The sequence below is a fragment of the Chrysochloris asiatica genome, unplaced genomic scaffold (genome assembly GCF_000296735.1).
Source record: "Chrysochloris asiatica unplaced genomic scaffold, ChrAsi1.0 scaffold00103, whole genome shotgun sequence".
NCBI classification, from domain to species: Eukaryota; Metazoa; Chordata; class Mammalia; order Afrosoricida; family Chrysochloridae; genus Chrysochloris; species Chrysochloris asiatica.
The window spans coordinates 6524297-6530897 of record NW_006408621.1 but is presented as its reverse complement, the minus strand read 5'-3'; the positions used below and the strand labels follow the sequence as shown (position 1 = coordinate 6530897).

The following is a 6601-nucleotide window of genomic DNA, read 5'->3' as shown; positions in this document are numbered from 1 at the left end:
AACAACAACAACAACAATTTGATGAGTGTTGTGACTTTGATCTATGATTTTTGTGGTGTTGCTGGTTTCTTTTGTACACATAATTTTCTGTGTTGAGTTCCTTTTGTTTGTGTGTTTTCTTGTCGTTTTCTTCATTGCTATTCACTTAATATTTATTAAATCCCTGTGACTTTCCTCATTTTTATTTTGATGAAAAGATTCATTCATTTTTTTGAAGTTACACAGTAATTTGTGAATGTTTTATCCTGAAATGTACTTGATCTTTTCATCATGAGGAAGTTCTGTTACTACATTATTCCTTCCTCTTGCATTGTAGTTGTATTTCTATAAATTGATATATCTGGTTCCCTATTTTCAGTCTTATATACTTATTTTACTTTGTTGTTGTTAAGTGTCATCGAGTCAATTTTGACTCATAACAACCTGGTATAGGGTTTCCAAGATTGCACATCTCTCTGTGAGCAGAAACCCTTATCTTTCTCCCACAGTGTCTGTTGGGCTTGAACTGCTGATCTTGTGGTTCACAGTGAAGTATTTATCCCAGAGTCATTTTGCTCTTGTTTTACTTTGAGTACTTCTATATCTTCTCAAAGGAACTCTGGTAGCATAGTGGTTACGAGTCAGGCTGCTAACCTCAAAGTCAGAAGTTCAAAACTACCAGTGTTCCATGGGAGAAAGATGAGGCTTTCTGCTCCCATAAAGATTTACAGGCTTGGAAACCCTATACAGGGTTGCTAGGAGTGAGAACTGACTCCACAGTACATAACCACCAACCACTACCGTATCTTCTCAACAGCAGTGCAGCCAGGAAGACAGACCATGTCTGAACTCTGTTGGAACCTTCAGGGGAACTTGGAAATAGTCAGTTACAGAGATGAAGAGAGAAGTTGAAGTGTGCTACAAAGTGAGAAGCCAGAGCAGGATAGACACATCAAGGGCTCCACGAGGAGAATGCCTTTCATTCTCAGCACTGGTCTTCTCTTTTTTGTGGCATTATGGAGCTCAGTCACATGGCATCTGGAGCTTTTGGGGTGCTTTGGCTTCTCTTGGCAAACCCAGTGAGAGAGGCCACTGTCTACATTTAAAGGGAAATCCTTTTCAGTATAAATACCACCCAAGTGCCTGTTTAGCTTTCTGGTACTTCAATGGGCTTCTACTACTGACCGTCAAAATTGGAAAACCTAATTTTATCTCTTGGAGTCCTGGTATGGCACTGTGGGTTAATGCACCAGACTGCAAACCTGTTTGAACTGCAAGTTCAGCCATTCAAGCTCACCAGCTGCTCCTCAGAAACCCTATACAGGGTCGCTATGGTTAGGACTTTTTTTTTTTTTTTTAAATCATTAAGAAGACAAGAAAGAAGGAAAAGGTCAAAATGGATGTCAGAGGAGACTCTGAAACTTGCTTTCCAGCGTAGAGAAGCTAAAGCAAATGGAAGAATTGAAGAGGTCCAAGAGCTGAACAGAAAATTTCAAAGATCAGCTTGAGAAGATATAAACAAATACTATAATAAAATATGGAGCTCTGGTAGCGTAGTGGTTACGAATCGGGCTGTGAACCGCAAGGTCAGCAGTTCGAAACTACCAGCGGTTCCGCGGGAGAAAGATGAGGCATTCTGCTCCCGTAAAGATTTACAGCCTCGGAAACCCTGTGCAGGGTCGCTATGAGTCGGAACCGAATCCACGGCACTTAACAACAACAACAACAATAATAAAATATGCAATGATTTAGAGTTGGATAACCAAAAGGGAAGAACACGGTCAGCATTTCTCAAGCTGGGGGAACTAAAGAAAAAATTCAAACCTCGACTTTCGTTATTGAAAGATTCTCTGGGCAAATTATTGAATGATGCAGAGGGCATCAAGAAAAGATGGAAGGGATACACAGAGTCATTGTACCAAAAGGAAATGGTTAATGTTCAACCATTTCAAGAGGTACCATATGAACAAGAGCCAATGATACTCAGGGAGGAAGTCCAAAATGTATTGAAAGAATCGGCAAAGAACAAGGCACCAGGAATTGATGGAATAAAAATTGAAATATTTCAAGAAAGTGAGGCGACACAGGAGGCACTCACTCATCTCTGCCAAGAAATTTGGAAGACAACTATCTGGCTGACTGATTGGAAGAGATCCATATTTGTGCCCATTCCAAAGAGAGGTGACCCAATGGAATGCGGAAATCATTGGACAATCTCTTTGATATCTCAAGCGAGTAAAGTTTTGCTCAAGGTAATACAGAAAAGGCTACAATCATGCATTGACAGAGAACTTCCAGAGGTTCAAGCTGGATTCAGAAGAGGCCGTGGAATGAGCGATATCATTGCAGATGTCTGATGGATCTTGGCTGAAAGCAGAGAATATCAGAAGGATGTTTACCTATGCTTTATTGACTATGTGAAAGCTTTCGATTGTGTGGATTGTGACAAGCTATGGACAACATTGAAAAGTATGAGTATTCCAAAACACTTCATTGTACTTCTGAGAAATCTGTACCTGGACCAAGAGGCAGTTGTTGGAACAGAGCATGGGAACACTGAAAGTTTTAAAATTGGGAAAGGTGTGCGACAGGGTTGTGTTGTTTCACCATACTTGTTCAATATGTATGCTGAGCAAATAATACGAGAAGCTGGGTTCTATGAAGGAAAATGTGGCATCAGGATTGGATGAAGACTTATTAACAACCTGAGATATGCAGATGATACAACCTTGCTTGCTGAAAGTGAAGAGGACTTAAAATATTTACTGATGAAGATCAAAGAGCACAGCCTTCCATATGGATTACAATTCAATGTAAAGAAAACAAAAATCCTCACCACTGAACCAATAAACAGCATTCTTATCAATGGAGAAGAGATTGAAGTTGTCAAGGACTTCATTCTTCTTGGATCAACTATCAAAACTCACGGAAGCAGCAGTCAAGAGATAAGATGACGTATTGCATTGGGCAAATCTGCTGCACAGGAACTTTTTAAAATGTTGAAGAGCAGAGATGTCAGCTTGAGGACTAGGGTGTGCCTGACCCAAGCCATGGTATTTTCAATAACCTCATATGGATGCGAAAGCTGGACAGTGAATAAGGAAGATCGTAGAAGAATTGATGCCTTTGAGTTGTGGTGTTGGATGAGAATACTGAAAGTGCCGTGGACTTCCAAAAGAACCAATAGATCTGTTTTGGAAGAAGTGCAACCAGAGTGCTCCTTGGAGGCCAAGATAACTAGGTTTTGTCTCTCCTACTTTGGACACATTGTCCAGAGAGAACAGTCGCTGGAGAGGGATGTCATGCTGGGTAAGGTGGAGGGTAAGAGAAAAAGAGGAAGACCCCAAATGAGATGAATCAGCAAGGTGGCATCATTGATGGCGTCAAGTGTGGCAATGGTAGTGAGGTTGGCCCAGGATCGGACATTGTTTCGTTCGGCTATGCATGGGGTCGCTATGAGTTGGTTCTGACTCGATGGCACCTGACAACAACAACAACAATGGGTCGGAACCAACTTGACGGCACTTTACAACAAAAACAACAATTTTATCTCTTGCTGCCAAATTCAGATGGGCAAGAATGAACCAATGAACCCTGTGAAACTATACCAGTTCATCTGCACAGTTCTCATCAAACAGTACATGCTCTCTCCTTCCATGGTGGTCTTCTATCCCTTCCTTAAGTGGTGGAGAGACCCCTGCTGTTGGAAATTACCCACCTTCCACTGGTTCCTCTTGGAGCTGGCATTCATCACCCTGACTGAGGAAGTCCTATTCTACTACTTGTACCAACTCCAGCATCATGCAGCACTCTACAAGAACATGCACAAGAATCACCATGAACGAACGGACAGTGCCCATTGATGCCATCTGTTTCTGTGCCCACCCTATAGAATATTTGGTTTCCAACATGCTATCAGCACTGTTGGATCCCATAGGAATGGGCACTCCCTTGTTATTCATCACCATATGGTTCCCTGTAGCTCTAATTATAAACACCATTTCCCACTGTGGTGATCACCTACCTTTCTTGCCTTTACCCAAATTCCATGACTACTCCACTTCAAGTTCACCCAGTGCTATGGGGAGCTCAGTGATGCTGAACACCCCCTTGGGGACAAACACCATGTTTAAGAAGACCAAGGCATATGAGAGACATGTCCTCCTGCTGGGCTTCACCCTGCTCTCTTCATCTCTGACTCCCTGAGGAACATGGAGTGAGGAAGAGACCCAGTGCAATCCTTGCTGTGCCCCCTTCAGTGGAATACTGAGGTGGTCTGAGTCCTAATGATTGTACCTGACAAGTTGCTCCTATAACCATGCACTCTAATAATGACATAATGAGCATAATGGTGGTGGTGGTTATGTGCCGTGGAGTCAGTTCCAACTGATAGTGACCCTGAACAGGGTTTCCGAGGCTGGATATCTTTACGGGAGCAGAAAGCCTCATCTTTCTCCTGCAGAACAGCTAGTAGCTTTGAACCATTGACCTTGCGGTTTGCAGCCTGATTCCTAACCACTACACTACCCAAGCTCCTTAGGGAGAAACATTAGCTTCCTGAAAAAAATAGGGCCAATGATGGGGAAAGGGCTCACCCAAACTAATGTCTCTGATACTGATATCCTGAGCCTCTCCCAAGTTTGCTTTATACCACTTTGCTTTTAGAGTCCTGGTGTGGTGCTGTGGGTTAATGACCCAGACTGCAAAGCTGTTTGAACTACAAGGTCAGCAGTTCAAGCTTACCAGTTTTTCCTTGGAAACCCTATACAGGGTCACTATGGGTTGGAACTGACTCGATGGCACTTAACAACAGCAACTTGGCTTTTATGAAAGACCTACATTAATATTTCTTTTCACTGAACAAAATTAGAAAATTCTCACATTTATGGGGGTGGGGGAGTAGGGGGTGAAAAGACAAAGTTAACATTAAGTGTTTGCTTTGCAGGGAACAGTTAAAGAAGCAATGCAAACTGGAGTTTTGTCACCATCCTCAGTCCCTGAGACCTACACTGTATTATATATTATTTTTACTTTATGTAAGATGTGTATTTATCATAGTATTCCTGCTTTTACTATACATTACCGTTGTGTTTAGTGGACTGATAACCACAAGTTTGGTGGTTCGATCTCACCAGGTGTTCAGCAGGAGAAAAGTGAGGAAGTTTTCTGCTTCTGCAAAAAATTTTTAACCTCATAAACTATATTCAGGGTTGTTGTCAATCCGAATCAACATGATGGCACTTAACAACAACAACATATCTGTATTGGCTTCAGGGTGGTGGTGTTTTGTATGTTAATCTCAGGATATTGTCTGCTGTTGCTGGTTCTCTGTCCAGATAACTACCATTAGTATTTTTTGTAAAGTTGGTCTGGTTATTACAAATTCCTGCATTTGAGAAACAATTTTGCTAGATATATGGTTCTTGTTTGACAGTGTTCTTTTTTTCAGAGTTTTATACTCTGAGTTTCCTCAACTTTTTGGCTTATCTTTTTGCATTTCACGATATTAGGGATTTTCTTTCAATAACTCTTAAACAATTTTCTCTGTGCTTAACTTTTGTCCCTTCCTGTTCTAAAATTCTGATCACCCATAAGTTATTTCTCTTGATGGTATACCATATAGATCTTAGACTTTCTTCAGATATTTTTCTTCTTCTTTTTTATTGTTCTTCTAGCTTGAGAGAGTTGTCCTCAAATTTACTAATTCAGCCTTCCATTGATTTGCTCTTTCAATGTATTATCCATTTCTGACAACTCAAACTTTTGAATTTCTATTTGAAGATATTGTTTCTATTTTTTCATTTATTTTGTCCATTTGTTCTAGTTGTATAGTAGTATTTTTCTTGTTTTGTTTTCTCTTCCCTGTGTTCTCCTCACTGTCATCTGAAGGTTTCTCAGTCTTTCTCTTAATCCTTTTGAAGGTAGTTGGATCTGACTTGTTGACACTTAAGAAGAAAAATAACAAATATCATTCTTTTGAATTATTTTTCAGATAATCTCAATATCTTTTCTTCCTTAGAAATGTTTTCTGGGTTTGCTTATTGGTCTTTTGTTTGAGCTTCTCTATCTTGTTTCTTTGTGTGTACTGAAATTGTCTGCTGTCTTTGAGACACTGTGGTATTATTGCATTTATATTTAATTTATTATTATATTTGGTGTGTTCTTTGACAGTCACCACATGCTTCCTTGGGGGTGAGATTAGAGAATGGAAGCATATCCATTTGTCATTCATGCCTCTCAGTTCAGGGTGGGTTTGACTAGTGTTGGTTGCTGTATACTATTGATCAAGTGGTATAATATTGGTAATGATTTTTGTCCATTGGATGTAGCATACAGTTGTAGTTGGGATATTGGGGCATAGTTGATGTCTTCTGTTGTGTAGGACAAGAAGAAACACACACACACACACAGAAGAAAATAAACAGTGAAAAAGAGAAAATAACTAAAAATAAATAAAAAGAGTCAGTAGCAAGGAAAAAAACCATAATAACGAAAAAGAGAAAAAGGAGAGGAAAATAAAAGCACAGAAGCAAAAAATAAGAGAAAAGATAAAGCACAAAACGAAACTAGGGAACGGAAGAAATAAATAGATGCAAGAGAATAGAAAAGTAAAATTATAACG

At 40.0% G+C, this 6601-nt stretch overlaps 1 pseudogene; it reads left to right on the top strand.

Annotated features, from left to right (window-relative positions):
• LOC102827038 overlaps nucleotides 1-4185 on the top strand; it is a 123499-nt pseudogene extending 119314 nt beyond the window's left edge.
• The last annotated feature ends 2416 nt before the right edge of the window (nucleotides 4186-6601 follow it).